Source organism: Coregonus clupeaformis, chromosome 6 (assembly GCF_020615455.1).
Source record: "Coregonus clupeaformis isolate EN_2021a chromosome 6, ASM2061545v1, whole genome shotgun sequence".
In the NCBI taxonomy this organism is placed as follows: Eukaryota; Metazoa; Chordata; class Actinopteri; order Salmoniformes; family Salmonidae; genus Coregonus; species Coregonus clupeaformis.
In genome coordinates this window covers 5131344-5151113 of record NC_059197.1, presented here as the reverse complement: position 1 = coordinate 5151113, position 19770 = coordinate 5131344, and the positions used below count along the sequence as shown (strand labels likewise).

The following is a 19770-nucleotide window of genomic DNA, read 5'->3' as shown; positions in this document are numbered from 1 at the left end:
TTAAAACAGTATTATAATCCCCCACCATAATAATATTGTCTTGAGTTGCTTGCAGGCTTGATCATTTATTATATATATTGTCAAAGAATTGTGGATCATCATTATTTGGTCCGTAAAGGTTAATGAGCCATATCTGTTTATGGTCCAATAACATATTTAAAATAATCCATCTACCTTGCGTATCTATTTGGACAATTTGCACATTCGGATCGAAATTACTATTAATTAATATCATCACCCCTTTTGAATTTCTTTGCCCATGGGAGAAGTATATTTCCCCCCCATTCTTTTTTCCCACGCTACTTCATCTCGAATTGTTGAATGAGTTTCCTGTATACAATAGATATTATATTCCTTCTCTTTGAGCCATGTAAATATTGTTCTTCTTTTGTTATTATCAGCTAAGCCATTACAATTATAACTGGCTATACTTATTTCACCATACACCATAATGAGATACAAGTTTCAAGTCTATTTATCATTATATATGTTTGTAAATTTACCAATAAAAAATTGCGTAATGATTGAGTGTCCATATAGCTGTACCGTGATATTTGCATTGCTACGGAGTAACCCTTCAATTGTTCTCCACTAATTCCCCCGCTAAAGCCCCTCCCCATCCCAAGTTGAGCCGTCATCCCAGTGATCAGCATCCCACCCACTTCCCTCTGTATCCCTAAGGCCCCGAGAGGCCAGGACCCATCCATCGAAAACAGCACACAGTGCCACCCACAAAACAGAAGCAGATTAACTGCCAAAAGCATTTCCAATGCTTTCACCTCTCTCTCTCTATATATATATATATATATATAACTATTTTTTTTAAATTATGCATATCCTATTTTCCATCATTATCAATTAATATGCGTAATAATGTCGGCAGTTCACGCGTAGGATTCTAACATATAACCCGGATTGCCATTGTATTACATTTAATTCATTGACAAGCAATTATTATCCTAGCAAATAATTCCCGTGGTCCATCCCATACCCTCCCCCCCAACATCCCCACCCCCCCACAACAGATGCCAGACAAGCACACACTCACATACTCCAACACACTCAACCCTCCTCCTCCACAATCCACCATAAAATCAGATACTCAACGGCTGTTATATCCCAGAGCCCAACTCGAGAAATAACTTGATTTACGAGTGCACATACAGTTAAAGCTGATTGAGAAAGCATGCAGATTGAGCAGAAATTGATAACAATGTGAGATTTGATTAATCTACTTAATCTATGTCAAGTCCTAGGTGATGGAGATCAGATCCACCCTCTTCACCTGAGACACAAACACTCTGATCCCCTGTTGTAACCATTTTCCCAAGCATCTCCATGCGGTCAGACCTTTGATTATTTTGTGCCACCTGGGCCACAATGATAGACCCCCTCCGAGTGTGACCCCCTCCCCATGGGGTTTTGCAGAGGGGTCAAATACTTATTTCCCTCATTAAAATGCAAATCAATTTATAACATTTTTGACATGCGTTTTTCAGGATTTTTTTGTTATTCTGTCTCTCACTGTTCAAAGAAACCTACCATTAAAATTATAGACTGATCATGTCTTTGTCAGTGGGCAAACGTACAAAATCAGCAGGGGGATCAAATAATTTTTCCCTCACTGTACATCTGTAACCCTTCTTGGCTTGTGTACCTTTTTATTAGTGTTGTTATCTCATATTTGTGAGTCAGTGGTAAATAAAACTCCTGAAATTAGTCATTTTGTGTGTATATATTTTGAAGCATTACTTGTTGATCTCCGTGCATATATAGTCCCTCTAACAGCTGCAACATAACATTGAGCAAATTAAAGGGTTATTGAGGGAGAAAGAAAATTGTATATAAGGGAGTGCAACATGCCTGAAACCCTGATCAAGACAGCTTGTAGTCGAAACGTTGGTTATTAAATTATCGGAGCTGCTAGTGTGCTGCTTTTCTTTTAATGCAAATTATTTGGGTGCCTGCAGGTTAGTGTCCCTCTATGGTGCCTTGTATGAAGTGCCTCAGATGTGACTGATATTTTTACACAACTCCACAATAACAAAGACTAATATGGATATTACGTAACAAGGAGAAACAACAGGAAAATAAACCTATATTTCAGTCCATTTTTGGCACTGATATAGAGATCATCCAGTTCACATGAAATTAATTAGAATTGTGTCAATGCATGAATTCCTCCACAAACAGATTATTGACTGTGGACTTGTGGTGTGCCTCCCATCTAGAGGTCTGCATTACCAGCAACTTTTCCCAAGCCAGTTTCCTGAATCGAGCCAAAGTATTAAAAAAAGTTAAATGAATAAGCCAAGGCAACGCTGTGGGTGATGTGAAAGGAAGTGTACATGTGACCAGAAGATTATTATCTTCAGCACTAATAGAAGTTGACGTGCTGTGGAAGAGCGAAATGGTTGAGCAATATGTATGATGCCTGCATACTCATAATTCATGTTAGGTTACCTTGGACACTTCAAATATGCAAATCCTCAAAGGGTAATCAATTAAAGATGTTCCTAATATTGTTGCACACTTTGTTGATTAATTCATTTAATATGTGGTTATGGTGGTCTGCCTCACACCCATCTATGATCATCCTTCCCGCCAATCCTCATTCCTGAAAATCACAAGTCTACAGATGCTGTCTGTCAGTCACATTGATGGGCATGGCAGAACTTCTATGTTTAGAACAAACGCACCAAGACTAAAGACCTTTGGTTATTTTCCCCAAGGTTCTCTGATGTACTCCATGCACATAATAGCAGAGAACTTGTCATAGATTAAGGGCGCCTGACTTGAACCCGTGTTCCACAATTTCCTTAATATCTTTCCATTTAGGGTTAATCACGTTCAACCTCATAAAAGGTTGACTCAAGGCTCACTCATGAATGCTCAGCAGTAATGTAAAGGCTAATGTATCATTGACTCTGTACAGTGGGTACGCAGTGATGTCTAGTGGCATTTAGAAGAACGAGCAGTTGTATCTGTTTGAGTGTGCGACAGCATGTCTTGAGTTGGAGAGAGTATGTATGTTTTATATCCATGGATGGGCAATTAGTCATACATTAGAGTAAATGCCTAAAGTTTATTAACTCTGAACAACACTCATTTTAGTCTAATTCACATCAAGATCACACATTATGGCAGATATTGAAACATATCAAGAAATTAAATGGAATAATTCGTTTTATTGAAAAGAAAAGCATGAATTTTCAATAAAATATTGAACCTCATTCCATGGTATTTTATTTTTGTATTTTTTTTTTTGTATTTTTTTTTTTTTTTTTTTTTTTGGGGGAATGGATCAGCTTAATATTGCAGATAGATTGTATCTTCTATCAATGTAATTGTCTGCATCACTTCCAATCCCCCATGTTTTTTTATATATATATATATATATTCCCCTTTATTACTTTTCAACCCCACCATCCTTTCCCTACTTGGAGTAAATTAGTGAACAACAATGCCCAGGCCTCTACTTCCGGTCTATACTTACTATCTACACCTTATGGACAGAGTTAATTTTACAATAATTATATTATATATATATATATATATATGTATATTTTATTTATTTTTTGCTCCTGAACTTCTTCTACTCTCAACCTCTCTGATCATTTTCATGATGTCCATCCGGTTTGCTTCTATATGCCATATCTTTCTAACTGTGCTCTTTCCCAAAAGCTCCCAACATACAACCTATATACTTATTATGGACACAGTATGCTTACATTATTAGATATCTTTGTTATTATTTGTTGTTATTTGTTATTAGTCCCATCCTTCAACTTTCAATACCTCCCATCTATCTCTTAACACCATCCATATAGGATTTCTATTTGCCATATATATTTCAACCGTACTGTGATGTTTTACAAAAGTTCTGAACCTTTCTATTCTCATTGCTTCTACAGATTGTGAATTAAAAATAAACATTTTTGCTAAAAGTATTATTATATTATTGATTGATTGACTATGACTTTTCAGATCACCCAGTAATGCTATCTGCAAGGTTAGTTCCAGGTAAATATTGCAATCCTTTAGCCATTCCTGGACCTGTGTCCAAAAACAAGCTACAAATGGACAGAACCAAAACAAATGATCTAATGATTCTGTCTCTTCACAGCAAAATCTGCAGAGCTGGGAAGATTGTATCCCCCATATAAATAACATTCTATTGGTAGCAAGAATTTTATATAATAATTTAAATTGAAAGATTCTAATTTTTGAATCCGGTGTCGTTTTGCATGTCAGTTCATAAACACTATGCCATGGGATTGGTACGTCAAAGACCTCTTCCCAACTATTTTGCAATCTATATGGGACGGCTGTCAATCCTTTGGTCCTTAAGTGAAACTGATATACTTTTTTATTTATCACAGTTTTCCTTAACCAATTATGTTCTTTAATGCAAGGCCGACAGACAAGTTCCTTACTTTCTCCCCCTTCCACTTTCCTCTTCCACTTTTGCGGTAAGGCTGCAATTATTTGGTTGTAATTTTGGGTAGAGCAGACATTTCCATATGTTTTTGTTAGCTGCATGTGCGACATAACTCCACCAGTCCTACCGATGATATCATTTACGAAGATTATACCTTTTTTAAACATTCTGTCAAAAAATAAAGGTTTTTTGTCAATTAGTATATTTGAATTTAACCACAATATTTGTTGCATTATTTGTTCTGTCGTTTCTGGAGGATTAAATTGAAATTGCAACCAACTTTCTATGGCTTATTTTAGAAATAGTGACATTTGGGAGATTATTTCCTTTTCAAATAACTGAAAGTGAGAGGTTGTAATCTGAATAAAGGGAAAAAGGCCTTTCTTGAACATTGGGTGAGACAATCTTACTAATTTGCTTGAGAACCAGTTCGGATTTAAGTATAACTTTTGGATGACTGAAGCTTTTAGTGATAGGTCTAATGCTTTAATATTTAATCATTTCTGTCCTCCGAATTCATATTCATTATATAAATATGCTCTTTTAATTTTGTCTGGCTTGCCGTTCCAAATAAAATTGAATATTTTTTCCAAATGGAAAGCTCACACAGGGCTTTAAAAAGTGTGCAGGCTGTGAAATGGATCGGTTGAGTGTGGAACACATGGGTTTGTCCTGTAGCTTCTGGGTATTGTTGATGACCCAGTTATTGATGTATAGGATGGGTGATCTGCATGTCCCAGGGGTTCCCCTCCAGGTGGAGGACCTTCAGGCTCTCCAGAGGCTCCAGTGTCCCATTCAAAAGAGTACTGAAGTGGTTTGATTTCAGGTGCAGTTTCTGGAGGTGGTGAGGGCCTTGAAACATGTCAGGGTGTAGCGGTTCAATCTGGTTGTTGTCCAAGTCAATCTCCTGTAAGTCAGCCAGGGGGGCGAAGACTTGAGGGTGCAAGGCCACCAAGTGGTTGTTCTGGAGAAGGAGGTGGCATATGGGAGATCACAGAGCTGATTGAAGCTGAGATTAAGCTCCCTTAGGGCACCTAACCCATCGAAGCCTGCAGGAGTCAGTGCTGTGAGGTGGTTGTTGTCCAAAACCAGCATCTTGAAGCTGCGAAGTTCAGAAAATAAGCCTGTGGGAAGATCTTCGATCAAGTTTTCATTCAGCAGGAGGTCTCTCAGGTCTCCAAGGGTAGAAAACTGCTCAGGGTGAAGAGCTGTGAAACGGTTGTTGAAAAGCTTCAGGGAGTGGAGTTTAGCCAGACCATGGAAGATGGACTTAGGGAGAGACCTGAGGTGGTTATTGTTCAACTGTAGCTCCCTGAGGCTCTTGGTCTTGTGGAATAGGCCTCTGGGAATCCTCCTTATTGCGTTGTTGTCCAGGTAGAGTGTCCGTAACCTCCTCAAGCTGGAGAACAAGGCATTGTGGAGATCAGCTATCTGATTGTTGTCCAGCTGGAGTTCCCTTAGCTTAGACACCATGTGAAAGAGCCCTGGTGGAATGTATGAGATCTTGTTGCTGTCAAGCTGCAGCTCTCTCAGCGTAGTTAGGTTGTGAAAGAGATCCTCTGGAAGGTATGTCAGGCTGTTGTGGTAGAGATCCAGGAGCTCCAGTCTGCCTAGATATTGAAACACTTCAGATGGGATGGATTGGAGGTTATTGTAGCTCATATCCAATTGACCGAGATGGGATAGACCGCTCAATGAGTCCTCAGCCATTATGCTTAGGTGGTTATTATTCAAAACCAGAATCCTTAGATGGCTGAGCTCAGAGAAAGCATCTTCTGGTAAAAAGGTGATGCTGTTCTTCTGGAGGTACAAGCTGTGCAGCTGTGACACATCCTTCAGGGCAGCAACGGGCACCGAATCTAACCTGTTTCCACTTAGTTCCAGATGACTCAGGTTAACTGCTCCCCTGAATGTGCCATTCCCAATGCTAACCAAGTTGTTCCTAGACAAAATCAGCTTTACCAATTCGGAGGAGTTCTCAAACACCCCTTCCTCAAACTCCACAATACTGTTGCTGCTCAGGTGAAGGTCAGTGAGTGCAGGGGCTCCACCCAGTGCCCCATACTGCAGGCTGTTGATCTGGTTCAGTGTTAGAATGAGTGTCTTCAATTGACCAAGGCCTTGGAGGGATCCTGGGTGCAGGGCCTCCATGTGGTTCTCACTGAGGTCCAGGAAGGTAAGCGCTGAGAGTCCTTGGAGCTGCCCAGGGCCCAGTGAACCCAGGTTCACCCCTGAGAAACAGCTTGACCAGGCTGCTCATGTTGGGCCAGATTAAGTTGGAAGTCAAGGAGACATTGAGGCAGTTCTTGGTGAGATCCAGGAACTGCAGCTGCTCCAGTCCACTGGTTGGGAATGCCTGGATCAGGTTGTGGGCCACATAAAGCGCCTCAGTACCATCTGGGAGGTTAGGGAACTTTTTCAGCCTCTTGTCCGGGCAGCTGACTGTGACGACGTCCAGACGTTCACAGGGTGAGGCAGGGCAGGTAGCAGCTACTGAGATGACGGCCGTGCTTAAAATTCCCAACATCCCCAGGAACTAATGTTGATATGACAGGAAAGGAAATTAGGTCAGTGTGAGATCTGAAACAAATACAGTGGGGGAAAAAAGTATTTAGTCAGCCACCAATTGTGCAAGTTCTCCCACTTAAAAAGATGAGAGAGGCCTGTAATTTTCATCATAGGTACACTGCAACTATGACAGACAAAATGAGAAAAAAATATCCCGAAAATCACATTGTAGGATTTTTAATGAATTTATTTGCAAATTATGGTGGAAAATAAGTATTTGGTCAATAACAAAAGTTTCTCAATACTTTGTTATATACCCTTTGTTGGCAATGACACAGGTCAAACGTTTTTCTGTAAGTCTTCACAAGGTTTTCACACACTGTTGCTGGTATTTTGGCCCATTCCTCCATGCAGATCTCCTCTAGAGCAGTGATGTTTTGGGGCTGTCGCTGGGCAACACGGACTTTCAACTCCCTCCAAAGATTTTCTATGGGGTTGAGATCTGGAGACTGGCTAGGCCACTCCAGGACCTTGAAATGCTTCTTACGTAGCCACTCCTTCATTGCCCGGGCGGTGTGTTTGGGATCATTGTCATGCTGAAAGACCCAGCCACGTTTCATCTTCAATGCCCTTGCTGATGGAAGGAGGTTTTCACTCAAAATCTCACGATACATGGCCCCATTCATTCTTTCCTTTACACGGATCAGTCGTCCTGGTCCCTTTGCAGAAAAAACAGCCCCAAAGCATGATGTTTCCACCCCCATGCTTCACAGTAGGTATGGTGTTCTTTGGATGCAACTCAGCATTCTTTGTCCTCCAAACACGACGAGTTGAGTTTTTACCAAAAAGTTCTATTTTGGTTTCATCTGACCATATGACATTCTCCCAATCCTCTTCTGGATCATCCAAATGCACTCTAGCAAACTTCAGACGGGCCTGGACATGTACTGGCTTAAGCAGGGGGACACGTCTTGCACTGCAGGATTTGAGTCCCTGGCGGCATAGTGTGTTACTGATGGTAGGCTTTGTTACTTTGGTCCCAGCTCTCTGCAGGTCATTCACTAGGTCCCCCCGTGTGGTTCTGGGTTTTTTTCTCACCGTTCTTGTGATCATTTTGACCCCACGGGGTGAGATCTTGCGTGGAGCCCCAGATCGAGGGAGATTATCAGTGGTCTTGTATGTCTTCCATTTCCTAATAATTGCTCCCACAGTTGATTTCTTCAAACCAAGCTGCTTACCTATTGCAGATTCAGTCTTCCCAGCAGGTCTACAATTTTGTTTCTGGTGTCCTTTGACAGCTCTTTGGTCTTGGCCATAGTGGAGTTTGGAGTGTGACTGTTTGAGGTTGTGGACAGGTGTCTTTTATACTGATAACAAGTTCAAACAGGTGCCATTAATACAGGTAACGAGTGGAGGACAGAGGAGCCTCTTAAAGAAGAAGTTACAGGTCTGTGAGAGCCAGAAATCTTGCTTGTTTGTAAGTGACCAAATACTTATTTTCCACCATAATTTGCAAATAAATTCATTAAAAATCCTACAATGTGATTTTCTGGATTTTTTTCTCTCTCAATTTGTCTGTCATAGATTAAGTGTACCTATGATGAAAATTACAGGCCTCTCTCATCTTTTTAAGTGGGAGAACTTGCACAATTGGTGGCTGACTAAATACTTTTTTTCCCCACTGTATATGAAACTTCTGTTGAGCCATAATTCCTACATTCCAGTACACATCCTGCTCAGCAGTTTCAATGTAATCTATGCCATTTCATTGTTCCTTTCTTTGGATATCCAGTACCCTTTCTTTGGAAATCCAGTACCCTATCTTTGGATATCCAGTACTATGTCTTGTTATGTGAAAATCCTGCGACACTACAAACTTGTTGGATGCATTTGCAGTTTGTTTTGGTTGTGTTTCGGATTATGTTGTGCCCAATAGAAATGAATGGTAAATAATGTGTTGTGTCATTTTGGAGTCACTTTTATTGTACAGTGGCTTGTGAAAGTATTCACCCCCGTTGCCATTTTTCCTATTTTGTTGCCTTACAACCTGGAATTAAAATTGATTTTTGGTTTTGTATCATTTGATTTACACAACATGCCTACCACTTTGAAGATGCTAAAAAAACATTTGGTGAAACCAACAAGAAATAAGACAAAAAAACTGAACTTGAGCATGCATAACTATTCACCCACCCAAAGTCAATACTTTGTAGAGCCACCTTTTGCAGCAATTACAGCTGCAAGTCTCTTGGGGTATGTCTCTATAAGCTTGGCACATCTAGTCACTGGGATTATTTCCCATTCTTCAAGGCAAAACTGCTCCAGCTCCTTCAAGTTGGATGGGTTCTGCTGGTGTACAGCAATCTTTAAGTCATACCACAGATTCTCAATTGGATTGAGGTCTGGGCTTTGACTAGGCCATTCCAAGACATTTAAATGGTTCCCCTTAAACCACTCGAGTGTTGCTTTAGCAGTATGCTTAGGCTCATTGTCCTGCTGGAAGGTGAACCTCCGTCCCAGTCTCAAATCTCTGGAAGACTGAAAAAACTATACAAAATAAATAACGGAAAAGTGGTGCGTGCATATGTATTCACCCCCTTTGCTATGAAGCCCCTAAATAAGATCTGGTGCAACCAATTACCTTCAGAAGTCACATAATTAGTTAGAAAAAGTCCACCTGTGTGCAATCTAAGTGTCACATGATCTCAGTATATATACACCTGTTCTGAAAGGCCCCAGAGTCTGCAACACCACTAAGCAAGGGGCACAACCAAGCAAGCGGCACCATGAAGACCAAGGAGCTCTCCAAACAGGTTAGGGACAAAGTTGTGGAGAAGTACAGATCAGGGTTGGGTTATAAAAAAATATCAGAAACTTTGAACATCCCACGGAGCACCATTAAATTCCTTACTAAAAAATGGAAAGAATATGGCACCACAACAAACCTGCCAAGAGAGGGCCGTCCACCAAAACTCACGGACCAGGCAAGGAGGGCATTAATCAGAGAGGCAACAAAGAGACCAAAGATAACCCTGAAGGAGCTGCAACGCTCCACAGCGGAGATTGGAGTATCTGTCCATAGGACCACTTTAAGCAGTACACTCCACAGAGCTGGGCTTTACGGAAGAGTGGCCAGAAAAAAGCCATTGCTTAAAGAAAAAAATAAGCAAACACGTTTGGTGTTCTCCACAACTTTGTCCCTGACCTGTTTGGAGAGCTCCTTGGTCTTCATGGTGCCGCTTGCTTGGTGGTGCCCCTTGCTTAGTGGTGTTGCATACTCTGGGGCCTTTCAGAACAGGTGTATATATATATACTGAGATCATGTGACAGATCATGTGGCACTTAGATTGCACACAGGTGGACTTTATTTAACTAATTATGTGACTTCTGAGGGTAATTGGTTGCACCAGATCTTATTTAGGGGCTTCATAGCAAAGGGGGTGAATACATATGCACGCACCACTTTTCCGTTATTTATTTCTTATAATTTTTTGAAACAAGTTTTTTTTTGCATTTCACTTCACTAATTTGGACTATTTTGTGTATGTCCAATACATGAAATCCAAATTAAAATCCATTTAAATTACAGGTTGTAATACAACAAAATAGGATAAACGCCAAGGGGGATGAATACTTTTGCAAGGCACTGTAAAGAAGAATACAATATGTTTCAGAATTATCATGAATGAATCATGAATCATGATGAATGAGAAAGTTACAGATGCAAAAATATCATGCCCCCAAAACATGCTAACCTCTCACCATTACTAATAACAGGGGAGGTTAGCATTTTGGGGGGGAGTATGATATTTATGGTAGAAACATTAATGTTCAGAAACGTATTTTATTCTCATTTACAATAAAAGTGAGTCCAAGATACATAAAGTGCTTTAATTTCTAAACGGTAAAACAGATGAAAATAACCTCAAATAAAATGTGACATTCTGTACGGTATATAAATACCGTACGGTATATAAATACTGTACAGAATGAAAACATTTGATCACAAATCCGAAATGCTGGAGTGTAGAGCCAAATTAAAAGTTTTAGCTTCACTGTCCAAACAAATACGTAGTGGAGTTTGTCTATAAACATGTCAGCACTGTGTAGCAATGAGTACATTATAATTACACTGTGCTTGCCAACTTAATAAATATATAGTTTCCCTGTCACTTACTATAAAATGGGACCCAACAGATTGCTTGGGAGTGACACAATCTGTCTTTCCAGTAGATTCCCTTATGTAAAATTCCATAATTAAAACGTTTATTGAGATTTAAGGGTCAACCTGCAGTTCAAATAATAACAAAGCAACACCCCGCCACTGTTTTGCTAAAAAGCTGAGGGATGGGGCTGCAGAAATGTAACACTCAAATTCATGGACAGAGCTATTGTCACGCCCTGGCTCTGGGGACTCTTAAATGTTGAGCCAGGGTGTGGATTTGCTATGTTTAGTTTTTCTATGTTTTTGTTCTAGATCGTTTGATCTATCTTGGCCAGGGTGGTTCCCAATCAGAGGCAGCTGTAGCTCGTTGTCTCTGATTGGGGCCCATACTTAGGCAGCCTGTTTTGCACTAGTCTTTGTGGGATCTTGATCCGTAAAGGTTTGTTGTGTTATAACCTCAGGACTTCACGTATCGTTTGTTTGTTGTTTTTGTTGTTAAGTACGTTAAATAAAAGTATGTACGCTTATCACGCTGCGCCTTGGTCCGTGTCTTCAGTCAACGATCGTGACAGCTATGGATACAAGGAAAATTATAGTGTAAACCATGTTTTGAGGCTATACATTGTTTGTTTACAATTACAATGTTTACTAACAAAGGAGTAAAACAAGCTTATATTTTTGGTTCTGATGGGGTACGACAGTTGAACTAAGCTAATGAGGCATCAGTTACATTCTTCAAGAATCAAGGGGTATAATATCATTAATTTTAAAGTCTAAAAATTGATGTAGCAAGGCAGATTGCCCCTTTTAAGGACTTGCATGTTTATCATGTTTTAGCAATGACAAAAGTGTCAAATGTGTGCATGTCACACCCTGGCTCTGGGACTTATTATGTTGAGCCAGGGTGTGTTCATTCTATGTGTGTATTTCTATGTTGGTAATTCTGTTGTGTTGATTACTATGTTTTGCCTGAGTGACTCCCAATCAGAGGCAACGAGTGTCAGCTGTTGGCTGGTTGTCTCTGATTGGGAGCCATATTTAAACTGTATGTTTTCCCTTTGTGGTTGTGGGTTTTTGTTCCGTGTTCGGTCATTGATACCGTGGACGTCACGAGTCGTTTCTTGTTTTGTATTCATGTTTAAACTTTAACTAATTAAAGTATGTTTGTTCATCACGCTGCGCCTTGGTCTACTCCTTACCTCGATCGTGACAGAAAAACCCACCATGCAACGACCAAGCAGCGTGTCCAGGGGCAGCTCTTGGGCTGGACATGGGAGGAAGCGCCGGGAGAAGAGACGGTGGAGGCGCGCCGTAGAGAGGAGCAACGGCGTGATCAGGGTCGTCGTCGGGCGGTCGAGAGGCAACCCCAGAAAAATTTTAGGGGGGGGCACACGGCATGGACGACGGGGCTGACGGAGGCAAAAGAGGGGCGGATTCTGGAGGCCACCAGGTTACGGATACACCACCCTGTACGTCCTGTGCGGATGCCTCACATAGAGTGTGTGAGGGTAGGCATTCAGCCAGGACGGGTTGTGGCCGCTCTTCACTCCAGGGCTCCTATCCGTCTCCACAGCCCGGTTCGGCCTGTCCCTGCTCCACGCACCAAGCCTACGGTGTGCGTCGACAGCCCAGCCCGGCCTGTCCCTGCTCCACGCACCAAGCCTACGGTGTGCGTCGCCAGCCCGGTCCGGCCTGTCCCTGCTCCACGCACCAAGCCTACGGTGTGCGTCGACAGCCCAGCCCGGCCTGTCCCTGCTCCACGCACCAAGCCTACGGTGTCCGTCGACAGCCCGGCCCGGCCTGTCCCTGCTCCACGCACCAAGCCTACGGTGTGCGTCGCCAGCCCGGCCCGGCCTGTTCCTGCCACTTCGCACCAAGTCTACGGTGCGCGTCGCCAGCCCGGCCCGGCCTGTTCCTGCCACTCGCACCAGAGTATACGGTGCGCGTCGCCAGCCCGGCCCGGCCTGTTCCTGCCACTCGCACCAAGTCTACGGTGCGCTGTCGCCAGCCCGGCCCGGCCTGTTCCTGCCACTGCACCAAGTCTACGGTGCGCGTCGCCAGCCCGGCCCGGCCTGTTCCTGCCACTCGCACCAAGTATACGGTGCACGTCGCCAGCCCGGCCCGGCCTGTTCCTGCCACTCGCACCAAGTATACGGTGCGCGTCGCCAGCCCGGCCCGGCCTGTTCCTGCCACTCGCACCAAGTCTACGGTGCGCGTCGCCAGCCCGGCCCGGCCTGTTCCTGCCACTCGCACCAAGTATACGGTGCGCGTCGCCAGCCCGGCCCGGCCTGTTCCTGCCACTCGCACCAAGCCAGGGGTGCGAGTCGTCAGCCTGGTAAGGCCCGTCACTCCTCCACGCACCAAGCCAGGGGTGCGAGTCGTCAGCCTGGTAAGGCCCGTCCCTCCTCCACGCACCAAGCCAGGGGTGCGCGTCGTCAGCCTGGTAAGGCCCGTTCCTCCTCCACGCACCAAGCCAGGGGTGCGCGTCGTCAGTCCAGCACAACCCGTGCCTGGGTCACCGGTGCCTGGTAAGGTACCGGTCAACTGCTCCACTATGGAGCTGAAGCTAACCGCTCCTGCTAAGTCCAGTTCGGCTCCTGCCGGCGGGGCCAGACTGGACCAGGGGCGCTATGGGGGGTGTATTGGAGGGTGGTGGTCAAGGCCGGAGCCAGAACCGCCGCCGAGGAGGTATGCCCGCCCAGCCCTCCCCTGTTTTGTTTAGTTGAGGCGCGGTCGCAGTCCGCGCCTTTAGGGGGGGTACTGTCACACCCTGGCTCTGGGACTCATTATGTTGAGCCAGGGTGTGTTCATTCTATGTGTGTATTTCTATGTTGGTAATTCTGTTGTGTTGATTACTATGTTTTGCCTGAGTGACTCCCAATCAGAGGCAACGAGTGTCAGCTGTTGGCTGGTTGTCTCTGATTGGGAGCCATATTTAAACTGTATGTTTTCCCTTTGTGGTTGTGGGTTTTTGTTCCGTGTTCGGTCATTGATACCGTGGACGTCACGAGTCGTTTCTTGTTTTGTATTCATGTTTAAACTTTAACTAATTAAAGTATGTTTGTTCATCACGCTGCGCCTTGGTCTACTCCTTACCTCGATCGTGACAGTGCATGCATTTAATTCTCACTTTGAAAGTAAGAGTAAACGCACAGTTGCATACAAATATTTAACGAAAAATGCTATTCACTAATCATAAATCAACTTACCTTTGAGGAGGAGAGATTTGTGCTGCATGTGATAGTAGTGAGTCAAAAGTTGTGAAAGTGTCACGATCGTCGTCTACAGAGGAGGACCAAGGCGCAGCGTTGCAGGCAAACATACTCTTTATTTAGAGACACGATCAAAACCAACAAAACGATAACGTGACAGTTCACAGTCTAACACAAACAGACTAGAAACAAGAACCCACAAACACAAAGGGAAAACAGACAGTATAAATATGGCTCCCAATCAGAGACAACCAGCCACAGCTGACACTCGTTGCCTCTGATTGGGAGTCACTCAGGCCAACATAGAAATAAACAAACTAGAACTCCCAACATAGAAATACAACACCTAGAATGAACACACCCTGGCTCAACATATATAGTCCCCGAGCCAGGGTGTGACAGAAAGGTACTGAGATTGATTCTTGCTTTTAAAGGTGAGGGTTTTAGGAAGTGTCAAACTCTTTTTCAGAATATTACAATAACAACAGAAACTCATTCCTAATATATCAGCACAAATGTTGTGGTTTAGAGCCCCTATCTGTGACATCAGATCAGTCTCATATTTGATTACCACAGAAAGATAAGCAGGTGTCTAGATGTCAGTACCAAGAAAGTGAAAGAAACCACTTCAAAGCTTCATCTGTGACTGCACTGCACTCAGTCTAGTCTGTGTCTAGGGTAAAGTATACTGATACTATCTTGCTGTGTTTGATCATGTAGAAAATGCGAAAGGCACACACATTCTGATGGAAAATATAGTATTTGTAAACGATTATCTGATACCTTATTATCACATATTAATGTACTGTGCTCATAGAGAGGAAGGGAGAGGGAGAGAATGCAGCAATAGTCTGTTTAGCTGGTTCACTTTCTATTTCCATCAGTTTTCTTATTTCCTTCTATAATGTATTAGTTTCAATCACCAAGCGTACACTACCGTTCAAAAGTTTGGGGTCATGTATAAATGTCCTTGTTTTTGAAAGAAAAGCAATTTTTTTGTCCATTGAAATAACATCAAATTGATCAGAAATACAGTGTAGACATTGTTAATGTTGTAGCTGGAAACGGCTGATTTTTTATGGAATATCTACATAGGCATACAGAGGCCCATTATCAGCAACCATCAGTCCTGTGTTCCAATGGCACATTGTGTTTGCTAATCTAAGTTTTACATTTTAAAAGGCTAATTTATCATTAGAAAACCCTTTTGCAATTATGTTAGCACAGCTGAAAACTGTTGTGCTGATTAAAGAAGCAATAAAACTGGCCTTCTTGAGACTAGTTGAGTATCTGGAGCATCAGCAATTGTGGGTTCGATTACAGAATCAAAATGGCCATAAACAACTGACTTTCTTCTGAAACTCGTCAGTCTATTCTTGTTCAGAGAAATGAAGGCTATTCCATGCGAGAAATTGCCAAGAAACTGAAGATCTCGTACAACACTGTGTACTACTCGCTTCACAGAACAGCGCAAACTGGCTCTAACCAGAATAGAAAGAGGAGTGGGAGGCCCCAGTGCACAACTGAGCAAGAGGACAAATACATTAGAGTGTCTAGTTTGAGAAACAGATGCCTCACAGGTCCTCAACTGGCAGCTTCATTAAATAGTACCCGCAAAACACCAGTTTCAACATCAAGAGTGAAGAGGCGACTTCGGGATGCTGACCTTCTAAGCAGAGTTGCATAGAAAAAGCCTACATCTCAGACTGGCCAATAAAAAGAAAAGATTAAGATGGGCAAAAGAACACAGCCACTGGACAGAGGAAGATTGGAAAAAAGTGTTATGGACAGATTAATCGAAGTTTGAGGTTTTCGGATCACAAAGAAGAACATTTGTGAGACGCAGACCAAATGAAAAGATGCTGGAGGAGTGCCTGATGCCATCTGTCAAGCATGGTGGAGGCAATGTGATGGTTTGGGGTGCTTTGGTGGTGGTAAAGTGGGAGATTTGTACAGGGTAAAAGGGATCTTGAAGAAGGAAGGCTATCACTCTATTTTGCAACGCCATGCCATACCCTGTGGGCGGTGCTTGATTGGAGCCAATTTCCTCCTACAACAGGACAATGACCCAAAGCACAGCTCCAAATTATGCAAGAACTATTTAGGGAAGAAGCAGTCAGCTGGTATACTGTCTATAATGGAGTGGCCAGCACAGTCACCGGATCTCAACCCTATTGAGCTGTTGTGGGAGCAGCTTGACCGTATGGTACGTAAGAAGTGCCCATCAAGCCAATCCAACTTGTGGGAGGTGCTTCAGGAAGCATGGGCTGAAATCTCTTCGGATTGCCTCAACAAATTGACACCCGGAATGCCAAAGGTCTGCAAGGCTGTAATTGCTGCAAATGGAGGATTCTTTGACGAAAGCAAAGTTTGAAGGACACAATTATTATTTAAATTAAAAATCATTATTTCAATGACTACATTTCCTATGCATTTTGCTATATTTCCTATTCAAACTAATTTCATGTATGTTTTCATGGAAAACAAGGAAATTTCTAAGTGACCCCAAACTTTTGAACAGTAGTGTATACAGTTGAAGTCGGAAGTTTACATACACTTAGGTTGGAGTCATTAAAACTTGTTTTTCAACCACTACACACATTTCTTGTTAACAAACTATAGTTTTGGCAAGTCGGTTAGGACATCTACTTTGTGCATGACACAAGTAATTTTTCCAACAATTGTTTACAGACAGATTATTTCACTTAGAATTCACTGTATCACAATTCCAGTGGGTCAGACGTTTACATACACTAAGTTGACTGTGCCTTTAAACAGCTTGGAAAATTCCAGAAAATGATGTCATGGCTTTAGAAGCTTCTGATAGGCTAATTGACATCATTTGAGTCAATTGGAGGTGTCCCTGTGGATGTATTTCAAGGCCTACCTTCAAACTCAGTGCCTCTTTGCTTGACCTCATGGGAAAATCTAAAGAAATCAGGCAAGACCTCATAAAAAAAATTGTAGACCTCCACAAGTCTGGTTCATCCTTGGGAGCAATTTCCAAACGCCTGAAGGTACCACATTCATCTGTACAAACAATAGTACACAAGTATAAACACCATGGGACCACGCAGCTGTCATACCACTCAGGAAGGAGACGTGTTCTGTCTCATAGAGATGAATGTACTTTCGTGCGAAAAGTGCAAATCAATCCCAGAACAACAACAAAGGACCTTGTGAAGATGCTGGAGGAAACAGGTACAAAAGTATCTATATTCAAAGTAAAACGTGTCCTATATTGACATAACCTGAAAGGCCGCTCAGCAAGGAAGAAGCCACTGCTCCAAAACCGCAATAAAAAAAATAAAAAATAGCGTTTGCAACTGCAAATGGGGACAAAGATCGTACTTTTTGGAGAAATGTCCTCTGGTCTGATTAAACTAAAATAGTACTGTTTGGCCATAATGACCATTGTGGACAAAGATAAATGACATGGGGACAAAGATAGTACTTTTTGGAGAAATGTCCTCTGGTCTGATTAAACTAAAATAGTACTGTTTGGCCATAATTACCATTGTTATGTTTGGAGGAAAAAGGGGAAGGCTTGCAAGCCAAAGAACACCATCCCAACCGTGAAGCACGAGGTGGCAGCATCATGCTGTGGGTGTGCTTTGCTGCAGGAGGGACTGGTGCACTTCACTAGATGGCATCATGAGGAAGGAAAATTATGTGGATATATTGAAGCAACATCTCAAGACATTAGTCAGGAAGTTAAAACTTGGTCGCAAATGGGTCTTCCAAATGGACAATGACCCCAAGCATACTTCCAAAGTTGTGGCAAAATGGCTTAAGGACAACAAAGTCTAGGTATTGGAGTGGCCATCACAAAGCCCTGACCTCAATCCTATAGAAAATGTGTGGGCAGAACTGAAAAAGTGTGTGCGAGCAAGGAGGCCTACAAACCTGACTCAGTTACACCAGCTCTGTCAGGAGGAATGGACCAAAATTCACCCAACTTATTGTGGGAAGCTTGTGGAAGGCTACCTGAAACGTTTGACACAAGTTCAACAATTTAAAGGCAATGCTACCAAATACTAATTGAGTGTATGTAAACTTCTGACCCACTGGGAATGTGATGGAAGAAATAAAAGCTGAAATAAATAATTCTCTCTACTATTATTCTGACATTTCACATTCTTAAAATAAAGTGGTGATCCTAACTGACCTAAGACAGGGAATTTTTACTAGGATTAAATCTCAGGAATTGTGAAAAACGTAGTTTAAATGTATTTGGCTAAGGTGTATGTAAACTTCCGACTTCAACTGTATCTGAGTGCCTAGAAGCATGGCAAGTAAGGCTATGCTAGATGAAAGTGAGACCAGTGGTGTAAAGTACTTAAATAAAATTACTTTAAAGTACTACATAAGTATTTTTTTTAGGGCATCTGTACTTTACTATTAAATTTTTGACAACTTTTAATTTTACTTCACTACTTTCCTAAAGAAAATTATGTACTTTTTACTCCACACATTTTCCCTGACAATCAAAAGTACTCGTTACATTTTGAATGCTTAGCAGGACAGGAAAGTGGTCCAATTCAAGCACTTATCAAGAGAACACCCCAGGTCATCCTACTGGCTCTGATATGGCGGACTCACTAAACACACATACTTCGTTTGTAAATTAGGTCTGAGTGTTGGAGTGTGTCACAGGGCTATCCATACAAGAAAACAGTGCAGTCTGGTTTGCTTAATATAAGGAATTTTAAATTTTTACTTTTGATACTTAAGTATATTTTAGCAATTAGATTTACTTTTTATACTTAAGTATATTTAAAACAAAATACTTTTAGACTTTTACTCAAATAGTGTTTTACAGGGTGACATTCACTTTTACTTGAGTCATTTTATATTCAGGTATCTTTACTTTTACTCAAGTATGACAACTGTGTAATTTTTCCACCAGTGAGACCATCCTTAACAGGCATGACTAGCACATGACTAGCTCTTTCTATATGATGTCTTTCCAGGCTCTGTTTCGAGTGGCTCTTTTAACTTTCACCCTTTTAAGCATTTTGTGATCAAGTTGATCTCATAATAGACGCAGATACAAAGGATAATGGTAGAGAGTGGGACTATTCAATGTGTGACCCAAAATGTATCAAGAGGTTCATCTAAGTGCTGAAATAGTTGCAACTTGAAACAAGGATGAATATATTAAAGTACTGTAGGCCTATATTCTTCCCCTGCTGTTTGAAATAGACCTCCCTTTGGTTCCAATTCAAACTCACACCAGTTTGGAGACTGGAAGTATTTTGAATTCCTGATGCTGCACTTTACCCTCTTTTTTATTTATTTAACTAGGCAAGTCAGTTAAGAACAAATTCTTATTTACAATGACGGCCTACACCGGACAACGCTGGGCCAATTGTGCGCCGCCCTATGGGACTCCCAATCACGGCCGGTTGTGATACAGCCTGGAATCGAACCAGGGGGTCTGT

General features: G+C 42.1%; 1 pseudogene; it reads right to left on the bottom strand.

The window, feature by feature from the left end:
• Positions 1-2377: 2377 nt before the first annotated feature.
• LOC121568456 lies at positions 2378-6701 on the bottom strand (annotated as a pseudogene).
• Positions 6702-19770: the final 13069 nt, after the last annotated feature.